The sequence below is a fragment of the Palaemon carinicauda genome, unplaced genomic scaffold, assembly GCF_036898095.1.
Source record: "Palaemon carinicauda isolate YSFRI2023 unplaced genomic scaffold, ASM3689809v2 scaffold318, whole genome shotgun sequence".
Taxonomy (NCBI): Eukaryota; Metazoa; Arthropoda; class Malacostraca; order Decapoda; family Palaemonidae; genus Palaemon; species Palaemon carinicauda.
The window spans coordinates 30,095-47,869 of NW_027170850.1; the positions used below are offsets into that span (position 1 = coordinate 30,095).

The 17,775-nt window shown below is 39.8% G+C and overlaps 1 long non-coding RNA gene across 1 annotated transcript; it reads left to right on the forward strand.

Moving 5' to 3' along the window:
* Positions 1-304: 304 nt before the first annotated feature.
* LOC137636519 (uncharacterized) lies at positions 305-14,845 on the forward strand. The gene is made up of 3 exons (XR_011043125.1): positions 305-482; positions 719-985; positions 13,934-14,845. It is a non-coding gene; the product is annotated as an uncharacterized lncRNA (long non-coding RNA).
* The last annotated feature ends 2,930 nt before the right edge of the window (positions 14,846-17,775 follow it).

Below are 17,775 nucleotides of genomic sequence, written 5' to 3' on the forward strand. Positions count from 1 at the left end.
ATTCCACAACTTGGTAACAGCTGGAATAAAACTTCTAGAGTACTGCGTAGTATTGAGCCTCGTGATGGAGAAGGCCTGGCTATTAGAATTAACTGCCTGCCTAGTATTACGAACAGGATAGAATTGTCCAGGGAGATCTGAATGTAAAGGATGGTCAGAGTTATGAAAAATCTTATGCATAATAGTATAATATTGGTGAAACCGCTATTAATAGACTTTGTCATTCCAATGTTCTAGCCAATATAAGTTCTAAAAAGGATTTAAGAATCTTTTATTAACTGGTTCATATTTTTCAGTTTTTTTATGCCGCGGGAACGAGGCTGACAGGGGAAGGGTGGCTGATACTGTGATAAGGCTGCCACAGGTACCACTAGCTGCCCCCTACCCAAGCTATGGGTAAGGTTACCACCTCGCTCCAAAAGTCTAATTGGCGGCTACCTATCGGCTTTGCCCAAGATACAGGCGTATATTAATAACTACAGGTTTGTCATATTTTGTTAACTGTGTTGTATACAATGGCTGACAATCTGGTGTAATACTTACCTTTTTGATTAAACATAAAATGCTTTACTTGGTGTTTATCATGATTTTATCAACTCTAAACTATTCAAATGTTTTTTAATTGGGTACTAATCTATCCTTCAAGGTGTGGCACTAGTTGGTCTCTCAATATTGAGGTAAGTCTTGCCAGGTTTTTTTATTCTATTTTATTTTTAAGGTAGCTCATGAATGGCAGGACCAAGGGACAGTGACATTGGCTTAGAGACTGACCCCAAGCCCCCCTCCACCCAAGCAAGAATCAAGGAGGGCCAGGTAATGGCTGGTGATGACTCGGCAGATTGACTTAAAGCTCTCCCAAACCCCCTATCCTTAGCTAAGGATGATGAGGTTGCAGCTAACAAGGAAACTAAGGAGCTTGAGTGGGACTCGAACCCTAGTCAGGGACATACCAGAGAAACCTTGCTGTTGAGATTTTCTTCCCAGTGTAAGTTTTTTTTCATGAGTACCAAGAATTCTGGCAGTAGCCTTGCCATTCATACTAGAGAAAAGGTTTTGGTGCAAAACACACATTCAATGATGTAACTTATTGTTTTATCATGTTTAGGTAAATGAAATATCTGTGATTATTTGTGGTAGAAATATTTTGTCTAATGAACATGATGGAAGTGTGAGACTTTTTTTTTTTTTTTTTTTTTAGCCGATACTACGCATCACCAAACTTATTTTCTATTTCAGGTTTTTTTTATATCTAAATTTTTTGCGCTCTTTGCTTTCATTAGATGTTAGCAGTAATTGCCAAGTATTTTTTGAGTTATTTGCTTTTGAAAGTCTTAACCTAGTTTATAAGTTATTGAATTTAGTAGTCAATGCAGAAAGTACACAATTTCTGACAAAAAAAACTCAACAAGGACCTGGTGATCCTTTTTATTTTGAGGTGCTGTGCCCTAAATAGGGTTTTATTTCCTAAAACGACCATTGGATCCATTTTTCTAACCAATATAGGTACTAAAATGGAAAAAATAATAAAGATTTATTTAATAACTGGTTCATATTTTTTGTGCGTGGGGGGCCATTGTCAACGGGAATCGAAGGAAGAGTTGAGTGGCTCGTGAAATGTTTTAGTGATGAGGGGGAACAGAACCTGCCTCGGTCAAACCCGAAGTGTGGTAGGCCATACAAGATTACTCCTCGGTTATAAGAAACTGATAAAACCAAAGTGTCAGAAAACGAATTGTCATGTTCAAATGTAGAAAAAGTCCAGTGGAGTGACAATGCATATTTTGTAGTACTCCAGAAGTGGAATGGTGTGTGTGTTTTATGGGGTGGTGGTGGTATAGAAATACTGAGGTGCTCATATTCTTACTTATATGCTTTGAGAGATTTAAGCGAAGGTCCTTTTTTGACTCTGAGAAGAGACCTGAGGTCGTGTTGGCTTGTAGCACGTTGGTGCCCCTCCCTTCTTTCAATGCGTCGAAAAACAGCATCAAGTGCGGGGGGAGGACGAGAAGATATATAACCCTCCGTAGATTCTCGTCTGCCACCCACCACTCGAGGTCTGTCTATTTTTCTGGTCCCATTGGGATCAGAATGTGTGGGGAATCAAATGCCTGATTGCAATTGGACTCACTGCGCCACTGGAGAGATGAAATGTTAAGGCGGCCGTTAGGAACTAGACTGGCCAGGAATGAAAGGTTTGTGAGGAGACGTAGCCACTTTTGGGCTGGGATTTCTTGTCGTCTTGAAAAAAGATCTTACGACCTTTCTCAGCGTGGTTATCCTGTCGTCGGATGGGATGGTTTTGTGTACCACTGGCTACCCCCTACCCAAGCTATGGGTAAAGTTGCCACCTGGCTCCTAAAGTCTAATTGGCACCTACCTATCGTCTTTGCCCAAGATATAGACAGCCATATATAGTTAACTACCGGTTTGTATTAGGGAAAATACAAATTATCTACGAATTTGTCATATTTTGTTAACTGTGTTGTTTACAACGGCTGACAAGCTGGTGTGATACTTACCTTTTTGGTTTCAACTGAAAATGCTTTACTTGGTGTTTATCATGAGTTTATCAACTCTAAACTTTAATCAAAGGTTTTTTAATTGGTTGCTAATCTATCCTTTAAGGTGTGGCACTAGTTGGTCTCTCAATTTTGTGAGGTAAGTCTTGCCAGGTTTTTTTTTTTTTTTTATTCTATTTTATTTTTAAGGTAGCTCATGAGTGGCAGGACCAAGGGACAGTGACATTGCCGTCGTTATCATCAGAGTCGTCTTCATATGTAATTTTTGCTTGTAGAATTTTTATCTTTTTCAGGAAATCTTATAATTTTTTTTTTACCTTTTTTTTTCAGAACTTAATTTGGAAAAATTGAATTTTCCTAATAGTTTTAGCTACCACCACTTGTTTTTTTAATTTATTAAACTATATAAGAAATATGTGTTGCTTCTCATTTCAGACTACGATCTACTGTACATGGTGATCCCAGCATCATTACATGTTGGAAAGGATATTTTATGAAGGTTTTCGCCATCACTCAACTTATTCCATTCGGAACATCGGGAAACGCCTGTAAGCTGCTCTGCGTTCCCACTCTTTTTAACCCTGGGATTTAGGTCGGGAATCCTCGCCAGGAAGGACAAGACTCCTGAGGAACGTGAGAAACGAACGTTATGGATGTGACTTAAGGTCATCCTGCAAAAGATTAACCAGTTGCAGACGTACTGTGAGGTATTAGGAGTACCTGCGATAAACTTTCCCAGAAGACATTGCAGAATCGTGCAATTAGTGTTCCAAAGCTCATGAAAGGTTTTAAGAAAAGGGCTATCTATAAAATAAAGAATAGGGCGTTTTAACCCAAACTTTGTGTTGAAGGCTGATTTATATATTAGCCTGTTCTATAATGCTGGTATTTTTTAGTATGATTTCGGAGGACTTTATTCGGAAGAAAATGTTCTTCATAATTGTGTTATACTGTAGTTAATTTACTATTTTTTCTTTCAGAGTATTATCTACAAAATGATAGAAATGAAAGCATTATTTTGTAAATGATCATTTGTTCCGATATGGTATACTTTAATGCACTGCATACTTAGGAGGTCCTGGAATCTCCTAGTCTTGACTAGAAAAATTCAAGCTATCATGTGATCTGCTAGATGATGTCTGATTTAAGCAAACAATTGCCGCTATGTGATCTGCCAAAAGATGTGTGGTTTTAGCACAAGAACTCCATTATCTGTTCATGCCAGAAGATGTGTCTCCTACTCTAGTGGAGGGTTAGAGTAGGAACAAAAGGAGAAAAATATCTCTGGCAGGGATATTTCGATATGACCTAGTGGGAAGGAAGAGGTTTGCCTTCGTGGAATGCTAGTGTTTTACAAACACCAACTTCATTCCTCAACCACATTTATTCCTCCCATTTTATTGGACCATGTGGTTCGACTAAAGGTGCATCAAGTTTCTCTTCTGGGTGGATGCATTTCTGAATGCATGCTACAAACAAGGTCGTCGTTGATGTTACCATATTTCTTAGTTGTCATCGAATTCATCAGAGACTTCGTCGTTATTATCAGTCGTCGTCTTCATATGTAATTTTTGCTTGTAGAATTTATATCTTTTTCAGGAAATATAAGTTTATTTTATACATTTTTTTTTTTTCAGAACTTAATCCGGAAAAATTGAATTGGGTTTTAGCTACCACCACTTGTTTTTTTAATTTATTAAACTTTATATAAGAAATATGTGTTACTTCTCATTTCAGAGTACGATCTACTGTACATGGTGATCCCAGCATCATCGCATGTTGGAAAGGATATTTTATGAAGGTTTTCGCCATCACTCAACTTATTCCATTCGGAACATCGGGAAACGCCTGTAAGCTACTCCCCGTTCCCACTCTGTTTACCCTGGGATTTAGGTCGGGAATCCTCGCCAGGAAGGCCAGACTCCTGAGGAACGTGAGAAACGAACGTAATGGAACCCTCTAAGGGTGTGACCTAAGGTCATCCTTCAAGTGATTAACCAGTTGCAGACCTACCGTGAGGTATTAGGAGTACCTGCGATAAACTCTCCCAGAAGACATTGCAGAATCTTGCAATTAGTGTTCCAAAGCTCTTGAAAGGCTTTAAGAAAAGGGCTATCTATAAAATAAAGAATAGGGCGTTTTAACCCAAACATTGTGTTGAAGGCTGATTTATATATTAGCCTGTTCTATAATGCTGGTATTTTTTAGTATGATTCGTTGGAGAACTTTATTTGGAAGAAAATGTTCTTCATTATTGTGTTACTGTATAGTTAATTTATTTTTTTTGTCTTTCAGAGTATGATCTACAAAATGATAGAAGTGATATTTTATAAATGACAATTTGTTCCGATATGATATACTTCAATGCACTGCATTCATAGGGGGTCCTGGAATCCCCCAGTCATGACTAGAAAAATCCAAAATATGTGAACTGTTAGAAGATGTCTGATTTAAGCACACGATTGCCACTATAATGTGACTTGCCAGAAGATGTGTGGTTTTAGCACACAAACTCCACTATCTGTGCTTGCAAGAAGATGAGTGTCCTACTCTAGTGGAGGGTTAGAGTAGGAACAAAAGGAGAAAAATATCTCCGGGTGGGATATTTCAATATGACCTAGTGGGAAGGAAGAGGTTTGCCTTCGTGGAATGCTAGTGTTTTACAAACACCAGCTTCATTCCTCAACCACATTTATTCCTCCCATTTTGTAGGACCATGTGGTTCGACTAAAGGTGCATCAAGTTTCTTTTAGGTGGATGCATTTCAAAATGCATGCTACAAACAAGGTCGTCGTTGAAGTTATCGGAGTTGATGTTATCTTCATATTGAAGTCTTAGTCAAAGTCATCGTCATTGAGTTCGTCTTAAGTCATCGTCATTAAGTTCGTCTAAGTCATCGTCATTGAGTTCGTCTAAGTGTTCGTCATTGAGTTCGTCTAAGTCTTCGTCGTTATCATCAGAGTCGTCTTTATATGTAATTTTTGCAGGTAGAATTTATATCTTTTTCAGGAAACCTAATAATTTTTTTTTACATTTTTTTTTTCAGAACTTAATCCAGAAAAGTTTAATCTTAATAATTGTGTTCTAGCTACCACCATTTTGTTTTTTTAATTTATTAAAGTTATTTTAAAGAAATGTTTATTTTTTCTCATTTCAGAGTACGATCTACGGTACATGGTGATCCCTACATCATTGCTTGTTAACCTAAACTGACTGGAACAAATTTCTTTTCTCTTTTTCTGTTTCAGGTGAGCCTGCCTGTGAGGTCCAACCACGCCACTTTGTCCAGGCCGTGACGGGTGCCGTTGCGGCACCTTCATGTCCTCGGAGGAGAATGATCCTTTCACTCTCTGTCCTTTGTACCGAAGTCACTCGTGTTTGAAGTTTAGTGTGTGTCGGGAGTGGATGCCCTTCCCAGTGTGTGAGGTTTGGTATGCGGAAGTAGTAGTTTAAAAGGATTCTCTCCCTTCGGGGTCAGCCTCGAAGTTGAGGAAGTCTAGTATGAGTGGCGCCCTGGTAACGCACGGATAGCCTAGGTTGGAGTCTCCTCCCATTGTCTCTCCTAGAGAGGCAGTGAGGGAGCCCTCCACGGGGGAGTCCCTCTCATACGACGCTGTTCGTTTGCTGTGGCCCTCCTTGGGGTTGACGGGTTCCCCATCAAAGGAGAAGCTATAGGAGGTCTTGCGTTTGAGCGTGCGTACGCACGGAAGCGCTGAGTCCTCTCCTGCTCTCTCTCCTAATAGGTTCGCTAATGTACCTATTAGTCCGGACCTTTCTTCACGTCTAAAGGAACATGTTCCTTTACCCCAGAGGTTATCATCTATCTTGACTGGAGCTGCTATAGTTCCCCCCCAGCTACCCCCACCCTACCGCTCAAGTGGTAGGCAGGCTTACCACCTCGCAGTTGAAATCTAATGGCTACCTTCCAGCTATGCTGAAAGATAATCCACATAAATAACTCTAGGTCTGTATTAGGGAAAAATACAAATTATGAATTTGTCCTTTTCAGTAATTTGTTTTGTTTTTAGCCATAGATTTTTTCTAGCAGGGGTTTTATATGAACATAAGTTGTCCCGACGCAAGATACAAACCTTCCGCTCTTTGACCTAACATTATTTTGGCTGAGCTGAAAACTAGTCAAAGTTAACCAGGGTTTAACTAACCTGCTAGTTGACGGGGGTGTGTTCACCCACTGCTCCACACTCACTGGTGACTATCAGTCACTTTTTATTTCGGCTCAGTATAATGTAGACGTGTCTCACTCTCCAGTTAACCTAAGCTAGCTGGAATTAATTTCTTTTCTCTTTTTCTCTTTCAGGTGTTCCTACCTGTGAGGTCCAACCATGCCACTTTGTCCAGGCCGTGAAGGGCGCCGGTACAGCACTCTCGTGTCCTCGGAGGAGCCAGATCAACACAGTGTCTGTCCTTCGTGCCGAGGTTAATCGTATTAGAAGGAATCTCCTTGTAGTGTGCTGGGAGTGTTCTCCCTCCCAGTGGGTGAGGTTTGGTGGGCAGAAAAAGTTTAAAATGGAATCTCTCCGTTTGGGGTAATACTCGAAGTGGAAGAAGTCGAGTACGAGTGGCACCCTGGTAACGCTGGGACAACCTCGTTTGGGGTCTCCTCCCATTGTCTCCCCTAGAGAGGCAGTGAGGGAGCCATCCACAGGGGAGTACCTCTCAGACGATGCTGTTCGTCTACTGTGGCCCTCCTTGTGGTTGACGTGTTCCCCATCAAAGGAGAAGCTTCAGGAGGTATTGCGTCTTGGTGTGCATGCGCACTCAAGCGATGAGTCCTCTTCTGCTCTCCTAATAGGTTCGCTAATGTACCTATTAGTCCGGACCTTTCTTCACGTCTAAAGGAACATGTTCCTTTACCCCAGAGGTTATCATCTATCTTGACTGGAGCTGCTATAGTTCCCCCCCACCTACCCCCACCCTACCGTTCAAGTGGTAGGCAGGCTTACCACCTCGCAGTTTAAATCTAATGGCTACCTTCCAGCTATGCTGAAAGATCATCCACATAAATAACTCTAGGTCTGTATTAGGGAAAAATACAAATTATCAATGAATTTGTCCTTTTCAGTGATTTGTTTTGTTTTTAGCTATAGATTTTTTCTAGCAGGGGTTTTATATGAACATTAGTTGTCCCGACGCAAGATACAAACCTTCCGCTCTTTGACCTAACATTATTTCGGCTGAGCTGAAAACTAGTCAAAGTTAACCAGGGTTTAACTAACCTGCTAGTTGACGGGGGTGTGTTCACCCACTGCTCCACACACTCACTGGTGACTATCAGTCACTTTTTATTTCGGCTCAGTATAATGTAGACGTGTCTCACTCTCCAGTTAACCTAAGCTAGCTGGAATTAATTTCTTTTCTCTTTTTCTCTTTCAGGTGTTCCTACCTGTGAGGTCCAACCATGCCACTTTTTCCAGGCCGTGAAGGGCGCCGGTACAGCACTCTCGTGTCCTCAGAGGAGCCAGATCAACACAGTGTCTCTCCTTAGTGCCGAGGTTAATTGTATTAGAAGGAATCTCCTTGTAGTGTGCTGGGAGTGTTCTCCCTCCCAGTGGGTGAGGTTTGGTGGGCAGAAAAAGAAGTTTAAAATGGATTCTCTCCGTTTGGGGTAATACTCGAAGTGGAAGAAGTCAAGTACGAGTGGCACCCTGGTAATGCTGGGACAACCTCGTTTGGGGTCTCCTCCCATTGTCTCCCCTAGAGAGGCAGTGAGGGAGCCATCCACAGGGGAGTACCTCTCAGACGATGCTGTTCGTCTACTGTGGCCCTCCTTGTGGTTGACGTGTTCCCCATCAAAGGAGAAGCTTCAGGAGGTATTGCGTCTTGGTGTGCATGCGCACTCAAGCGATGAGTCCTCTTCTGCTCTCCTAATAGGTTCGCTAATGTACCTATTAGTCCGGACCTTTCTTCAAGTCTAAAGGAACATGTTCCTTTACCCCAGAGGTTATCATCTATCTTGACTGGAGCTGCTATAGTTCCCCCCCAGCTACCCCCACCCTACCGCTCAAGTGGTAGGCAGGCTTGCCACCTCGCAGTTTAAATCTAATGGCTACCTTCCAGCTATGCTGAAAGATCATCCACATAAATAACTCTAGGTCTGTATTAGTTAGGGAAAAATACAAATTATCAATGAATTTGTCCTTTTCAGTGATTTGTTTTGTTTTTAGCTATAGATTTTTTTCTAGCAGGAGTTGTCCCGACGCGAGATACAAACTTTCCGCTCTTTAACCTAACATTATTTTGGCGGAGCTGAAAACTAGTCAAAACTAAAGTTAACCAGGGTTTAACCCTTTTACCCCCAAAGGACGTACTGGTACGTTTCACAAAACTTCTTCCTTTACCCCAATGGACGTACCGGTACGTCCTTGCAAAAAAATGTTACAAAAATTTTTTTTTTCATATTTTTGATAATCTTTTGAGAAAATTCAGGCATTTTCCAAGAGAATGAGACCAACCTGACCTCTGTATGACAAAAATTAAGGCTGTTAGAGCAATTTAAAAAAAAATATACTGCAAAATGTGCTGGGGAAAAAATAACCCCTTGGGGGTGAAGGTTTGGAAATTTCCAGAGTTTGGGGGTAAAAGGGTTAACTAACCTGCTAGTTGGGGGGGGGGGTGTTCACCCACTGCTCCCACCCTCACTGGTGACCGACCGTCACTTTTTATTTCGGCTCAGTATAGTGTAGACGTGTCTCACTCTCCAGTTAACCTTAGCTAGCTGGAATTAATTTCTTTTCTCTTTTTCTCTTTCAGGTGTTCCTACCCGTGAGGTCCAACCATGCCACTTTGTCCAGACCGTGAAGGGCGCCGTTGCGGCACCTTCATGTCCGCTGGCTATTACGGTACAGTAGTGATTTCGTATACAAAAAGAACGAGAGAACCTATATGACTACCAAAATGGTGTCAAATAAGCAGGGTTGTCATCATTATCACATTGTTAATCCCCTTCATATTACATAGAATAAGTGAAGAACATTGGAAAATCATCTCGTAAGTAACTTGAGAGACGTTTAAAAAAGGATTGCAGTGTGCTCTAGATCATCAACATGTCCGTAACACGATTTGCTTTCATTAACTTTTCTTTATAGTGCACACCTAAAACTTGAGCAATCCCCTTAACTAAACAAGACCTAGGTTATAGTATTTATACTAATAATGTGTAACCCTTTGAAGAAATGTTTTTTTTATTGTTTGGAGGGGGCTGTCTTCAATCTAATCCAAAGGCGAATTATTGTTAAGACGCGTGCGATCACTTGTCAACTTTTGTATAAACAGCGAATGAACAAAGACCTTTCTTTGACTTCACAAAATTCTATAGTTCATATATGAAAGATCTATTTTAAAGCTATTACTAATTTTAAGGTATTTTATTTAATTTAGTATTTGTTACTTCATATATAGTTTATTTATTAACTAATTTCTGTTCCTCACTGGGTTATTTTCCCTGTTGGAGCCCCTTGGTGTATATCGGGCACTGCAACAATGTAGGAAGCAATATCTCACTGACTAAAGATCTTTTATGAATTGGTATCGGAATGTTTATTAAAAGATAGCATACAATCATCATCATCACTATCTCCTACTACGCCTATTGACGCAAAGTGCCTTGGTTAGATTTTGCCAGTCATCTCTATCTTCAGCATTTAAATCGACACATCTCCATTCATCATCTTCTACCTCGTGCTTCACAGTCCTCAGTCATGTAGGCCAGGATCTTCCAACTCCTCTCTTGCCTTCTGGAGTTCAATTAGATATTTATAATCAAGTGGAATGGAAATTAGTATATACCTATAGTTTGGGAATTAGAACCATTGTTTTAGCATTACATTGCTGTATTTCAAGGTTACTCACAAAGAATGTGGGTCGGTGTCTACCGACGATGTGAAGGTCCCGCAAGTACTATCTCCGGAACCAGGGCATGTACACATCATCAACTAAGCACAATCACACTTGAGAAAGAGAAAGTTAGTGTAAAATGAGTGTAAAACAACAATTTTCATCAGTGTCTGTGGGAGCCTTGAGAAGGAGAGAGAGGAGACGTCCGCTCTCTACAAACCAAGAAGAAAAAGTGACTAGCTCATCACTCCGTGAGTTATGTACAGGTGGCTGGTATCACCGGTAGCCCCCTACCCAAGTAATGGCTAGGGTTGCCACCTCCCACTGAAAAGTCTAATTGGCTTCCTTCCAGCTTTGCCGAAAGATATATTTGGGAAAGGTACGGGATGGGGTGAGGGTAGTCGTAGTAGCGGGCAGTAGTCGGATGTAGAACGGCACCTCGTGTATCGAGGGATATTGAGGAAGGAGAGGACTAACTGGTGAGGGACCTTTGGTCGTGGTTCTAACAAGACCCAGTTACTGTACCGACACTCGATTAGAGTGAGCGAGCTGGGTTTATTCCTGGCATTCCATGCATCTTTTTTCTCTGGTATATTTAGCAGTATTTATGACTTTGAAATGGTGCTATAAGGAGCGTTTCACTGGGCGACACAGGTTCCTCGTCCAGAAATAGATTTTTCCTTCGTCAAAATCCCTTTCATATATAAATAACTAAAGGTTTGTATTACGAATTTGTCATGTTACTGGATATGTCTAGCCTGTCATGATGCGTACCAAAATTTATACATCCAACTGTACTATAATTCACATGCTTATGTCATCAAATTCCTCACATAAATTGGTACCACTGTTGACCTTTATAGCTGTAATATCTGCTTATGGTAAGGAAACTTAGAATATAATTCTTAGTCATTGTGGTTCAAGGAATTGAGTTGTCAGGTACTTGAAAGCATTTAATAGGTATATTACAAATTGTAAGGTAGGATTTTGAAGCCTGGTGATAGTGTAATATGTACTATCATAGAAAACCATTTGAATTGATTGGTATTTTTGTGAATGAGGGTTGGTATTGTCATCGTAACTACTGGATGAGTAGCACTATGTAACCAGGGGACTGGTATATTTGTGAATGAGGGTTGGTATTGTCATCGTAACTACTGGATGAGTAGCACTATGTAACCAGGGGACTGGTATATTTGTGAATGAGGGTTGGTATTGTCATCGTAACTACTGGATGAGTAGCACTATGTAACCAGGGGACTGGTATATTTGTGAATGAGGGTTGGTATTGTCATCGTAACTACTGGATGAGTAGCACTATGTAACCAGGGGACTGGTATATTTGTGAATGAGGGTTGGTATTGTCATCGTAACTACTGGATGAGTAGCACTATGTAACCAGGGGACCCAATGACTGTAGCAAACCAATTTAGAATAGACTGCTGTGGAAAGATAAAAAAAAAGTACAATTTTCATTAGATTATTATGATGTGCATAAATCTACTTTAACCCTTTTACCCCCAGGCTATTTGGAAATTTCCAACCCTTAACCCCCAGGGTGTTATTTTTTTCCCAGCACATTTTGCAGTATATTTTTTTTTAGATTGCTCTAACAGCCTTAATTTTTGTCATAGAGAGGTCAGCTTGGTCTCATTCTCTTGGAAAATGCCTGAATTTTCTCAAAAAAAATTATCAAAAATATGAAAAAATAAATTTTTCTAACATTTTTTTGCAAGGACGTACCTGTACGTCCATGGGGGTAAAGGGATGGCTATTGTGAAATGTACCAGTACGGCCTTTTGGGGTAAAAGGGTTAAAGTAATTGACAGAATTACTGAAAACATGCTTAACGTACAGTAGTCGTGCGGGAATATATGCAGCCGCAGTTCATTCGATCCTGTGATGGGAAGGGCACAGTTTTGAGTCTGGCAATGTTTATGTCAGACTATTGCTTTTCAGGGGGCCAATTGGCAAAATTGTGGCACCCTAGATATACCGGAAGAGGTACAAAAAAGGACACAATTACAGCAATTGATGGTGTAAAACGTAATTGTAAGAAAGGAAGTTAAACCGAGCGGTTCTTGGAGGTGTAAACGTAGTCATAATTCAGTCGTGTTCTGAAATTTCTGCCTTCAGTGCACACAAACCCATTTCCTCATAACCTATCCTAGTCTGTCATTTTGTGTTTTCATGTTGGTTATTAATGAATTTACTAAAGGCCAATTGCTGAACATGTTAATTTTCATCAGGTTTGAACAATGCAAAGTGCGGCTAAAGGTACTCAGACTGTATAGTACTGTAACCTTTACTGCAGTGCATAGGTAACAAACAGTACTGAAGTACTGCAAGTTTTGACAGCATTGTTTTGAAGTGACTACTTGCGGCATCCATTTGCTACTTCTGCGCACAATACGTAGATGGCTAGATAAGAACGTGAGATAATTCAACAAGCAATTTCATTGTTTAGTGAAGAGTATTTTATGATACTGTACTGGGCATCTTCCAGCAGCCAGTATATACATACATACATACATATACCAAGGCACTTCCCCCAATTTTGGGGGGTAGCCGACATCAACAAATGAAACTACCCAAAACTAGAGTGCGGGGAGCAGTCACTCTCCCCCCAGCTTCATCTCTTTGTTGCTGTCTCACAGGATGTAGATACAGGAGAGGGGGTTCCCAGCCCCCTCATCCCGTCCCTTTTAGTCGCCTCTTACGACACGCAGGGATAACGTTGGCGCTATTCTAATTTTTATATGCCCCCGCGGCCACAGTATATAGTGACAGATAATAGAATTGGAGAAATGATTTCCTAAACTGTAGTTTTATTAATAAATTTCAGCATCAACTATCGAGTCCCTTCATTTTACTTGCTTTTGAAAGCTCCTGTGCCCTAATTTAGTTTTGTCTTTTTTGCCGTCGGACTCTAGGCGCTTCTACTTTATTATTTTTAGGTGTTTCTACTTTATTATACCAGCTTTCTTTCTCCCACCCTGCTGTCTTGCCTCTTTGTGCTTCATATGGGCTAGATTCTATATATCCAATTGCAATCCTGTCGAGGTGTTTTGTTGAAAGTCGTCAAGTATTGAATGTGGTTTTTTTTTTCCATTTTAGGCCTTTTTGTCTTTCAGTTTAATGAAATTGTAACCACCATTGTTTTTCAATTTTTAATTACTAATTATTCATAATGTGGGAGGGTGGGGTGGGCTGTGCCACCCTAGCAGTACCAGCCGAACTCGATTGAGTCCCTTGTCAGGCTGGGAGGAACAGAGAGAGGAGACGTCCCCTTTTTTGTTAAATTTGTTTGATGTCGGCAACCCCCCAAAATTTGGGGAAGTGCCTTAGTGTATGTATGTATGTAATTATTCATTCATTTGTAGATATAGCTAGGATTTTTTTTAGTATTTATTCTCATGTATTTAAATGTTGTAGTAAAATAACTTGCTTTGCTTTCTTCTTCATTGTGATCTGGTTTTTTGCTTAGCTTAGTAATAAGTGAATTTGATGTTGAATGAACAAAAAAGTCAATGTTTTTAATACTTAATTTATTTCTACAGGTAATTCTTCACGGTCTGCAATGCAGTACGTCTTATTCGAGTTGATCTGACTATCAATCAATCAAGAAAGAAAATGAATTTCAAAGTATCAAGATTGTTTAAAAAATTTGCATCAGGAAAAATTCGAGTTGATGTGACTATCAAGATTAGAAGTGAATTTCATAATCTCAAGAGTATCCTTACGTCATTTGCATCGAGAAGAATTTAAGCTTTTTTTTTTTACCCAAAAAGCATGGGTAAAAATTTTCTCATCACTGAATGTGAAATTTGAAATAAGACATTGGCTTGATATTTTTTTTTTTTTCTTAAGCACCGCATTTTGGGTTCAGTTGTCTTTTAATTTCTATGTAAACTCATTGCCTTCAATCAATTTAAAGTTTAGTGTGGTCTTAAGACCAGCAAGTATGAAGTTTTACTGTATTTTTTTAAAACAAAATACAGTATAACTTCATACTCATTACAAAAGATTGTTTCAAATCAATAATGTGTCTAAATGTGGAGTATTTATAATTGGTCTGTTCACAAACCCTTGGGTGTCTTCACCCTTATTACTGGAAAGGGATACCAATTGTCAAAATTTATTCTGTTACCATTTTATTTGTAAGAAAATCCAGTTTTTGTCTAAAAATCTCTTGATTTATATGTGCCATTATTTTATTGAAACTTACTGGAATTCATTTGCTATTTATTCTAAAACCAGGGGCCCTCTTAATGAGAGAAAGCCTTGATGAAGTCATTGAGCTTCAGCCGTGCTATTTATTCTAAAACCAGGAGCCCTCTTAATGAGAGAAAGCCTTGATGAAGTCATTGAGCTTCAGCCGTGCTATTTATTCTAAAACCAGGAGCCCTCTCAATGAGAGAATGCCTTGATAAAGTCATTGAGCTTCAGCACGGCACACTTGATGGGCAAGAGGGCTCTTGAACTTGGGGAAATTGCTCCCCCAGTTCGAATCTAAATTTCTCTTATCTTTTTCTTCGGCGTCAATGACCTTAGATGTCAGGATGCCTGAAAACCTTAAATCAATCAATCAATCATCTTTTTCTTTCAATATTAATTCGACCTTGTCCTGATTTTATAAACTTTTTTTCGTGTTGCTTTACCAACTCCACGAGAAAGGTTTCCCCTATTATATATATATATGTATTTATTAATTTTTCTTTTTCCTTTGGCTTGGATGTTTCCACATCCAGTATAGCTGCTGGCACGGATGGTTATATATTTGCTATTGCTGCCCTGCTTTGATGAATTGGAGAAGGTGTAGTGGTTGGGAGGTATTTGCATTCAAAGCTATATGTGAGAGTATTGGATGATCTCAGCCATCCCGAAGATGGTTTGGACCTTTTTGGCGGAACTATTCTCAAGTGTTGGGTCTTCAGAATCCAGGGGGATCCAACGCTTGGCGTAGGACTCTCGGCTTTTGGGCGGAAGCCCGTCGTTGCAGATATGGGGAGGATGATTCCATAGTTAATTGGTCCCAGTCCTAACAGGTGGGTTCAGCTTACACATGTGTCTCTATATCTGTTTTGATGCTATCCTTCGGGTGGGGTATGGAGTGGACCATTTGGGAAGTACACTCATTGTGCTGATAGTGGAGAGTGCAAATTTCCTTTCTGACGTGTGTTGGCCTAATATTCTCGAGCAGGTACAACAAACTAACCCTTTTCTCTCTCTCGTCTAATGGATTCTTTAAGTAACGAACCCCCATCCCCTGGATATGCTGACTTTCCCCCCAGCACTGTTGACGTCCTCTTGCTAATTCAATTAAGGAAAATTCTGTTGACGACCTAGGAACAAAAAAGGACCCCTCTACTAATGTATTAAAACCAATTAAGTCGGATAATAAAGGGAAACTTCGAATCCTTCATGTTACCCAAATTCCAATAAATACTGATTATGATATGCTATATAAAGCATTCAGATGCTATGGAGTGATAAAAGAAATTAGAATGAAACTTAGAAATGAAAATGGCATTCATGGATAACTTATAATAATCATGAAGCATTCAATGCAATATGTAACATCAATAATATCAAAATTAATAATTTTAAAATGTCATGGGTCCCTATGTGATAAGATACCAAACTATTTAGATATATATAGACCTGCTGACTGGTTTGAGAAAGATATCAATTTAACTATGCTCCCCCAAAGAAAGCCAAAACCAACAAGCCACTTGTTGCCGAGCCTAAAGGGAGTAATGGGAATTATTTTAAAATTAGCAAACTAATTCGGAAAAAGGTAGGAACCATTGCACCAGGTGATATATCTCGCTTTGGGAAAAATAGCTTCCTAATCCATGCAAAATCATTCACGCAATCAGTAATACTGTCTAACCTTAAGACAAGTAGTGATGAGGATATGTTAGATGTCAAACCCCACCTAAATTTTAGTTAAGGAAGGGGAGTAGTCTTCAATAAAGATCCGTATGAATTTACAGAAGAGGAAATACTAGCCATGTGCCCATTAACAGCGTTGAAAGTGCATAAGATTCCTGGGACGTCGATGATTATTCTTTACTTTCCAGGATGCTGATGTGCTTTTCCACATCGATATTGAAAATGAAAGAATTAAAATTTGACCTTTCAAACAAAAGCCCTTACAATGTTTCAAATTTGGACATTCTTCTGAAGTTTGTAAAAATGTGTAGCATCTGTTCCAGACCCTATCATGGAGGCTACACTTGAGGCCAGCTGTTTGAACTGCAATTCATACCATAAATCGACTGACAGGAGCTGCAAGATTTATAAGTTAGAAGAAGCAGCCCTCGACAAATCCAGTGTAGAACACAAGTGTGAGGCATGCCAAAAGACTACTGAAAAAAACAAACAGTTATGCAAAGGCATTGAAATCAAGAGAAAATATACCACAGGAGACATCAAACCCATGTATTTCTGCCAGTAATTTCAAGAAAAGAAATACATCTAATGATGGTAAAGATTTGCTTGACAAGGTAAGCATATTGCCCAGTAAGCAAATTGCCTTCCAAGGCTTTGCCAGTGTATTAAAACTGCGGCACAGCCCACTTCTATACAAACTCCATCCCCCATTACCAGCAATAGTACTAACCTCTCTCAGGCCATGTCCTAGCCTGATTTGATGGAGATTCCACCCGAAACCAAGTTACCAGGTGCACCTGTGGTGAGGAGAGTGCAAAAACCTGGCAGGATTTCACCACCTATAAATCGGAAGAGAGAGAGAACCCCTTCCATCAGAAATATTATAGTTATGACATCAGATAAATATGTTGTTTTGTCTGTTGATGTTTCTGATCAACAAGAAGACATTTTAAGTAAATCAGAAATTCAAGTTGAGGTCCTCCCTCAACAATTGGATCAGAAGAACGACAAGAAAAGCACAAAAAAAAAAAAAGAACATTTATCAAGACCCTCTCTAATAAAACCACCAGGAAATAGCGCTAGATCAAAAATTGCCAATGGGAAGACTTCATCTAAAAGCTCTTCCAAAAAATAAAGCATAGTTTTTTCCTCCATTTTGCAATGGAATTGTCAGGGTTTAAGGGCCAAATATGAAGATCTTAAGCTCTTAATTCATGAGCATTCCCCCATAATTGTATGTCTACAGGAGAGAAGCTTGATGCTAATTCCTCTTGTCCTCGCGAATATACCAGCTATAGGACACCTTATGATCACGGAGTAGGGAGCCATGGCGGAAGTCTCATATACGTTCGTCGAGGTGTTCCTTCCCCAAAAACCTTTATCTGTCCGTACACAACTGCAGGCAGTGGTTGTACAGATTGATATAGGGAGAAAATATACAATCTGTACACTGTACTTGCCTCCAAATGATAACATATTATATGAAGATCTAGTAGAAGTGATT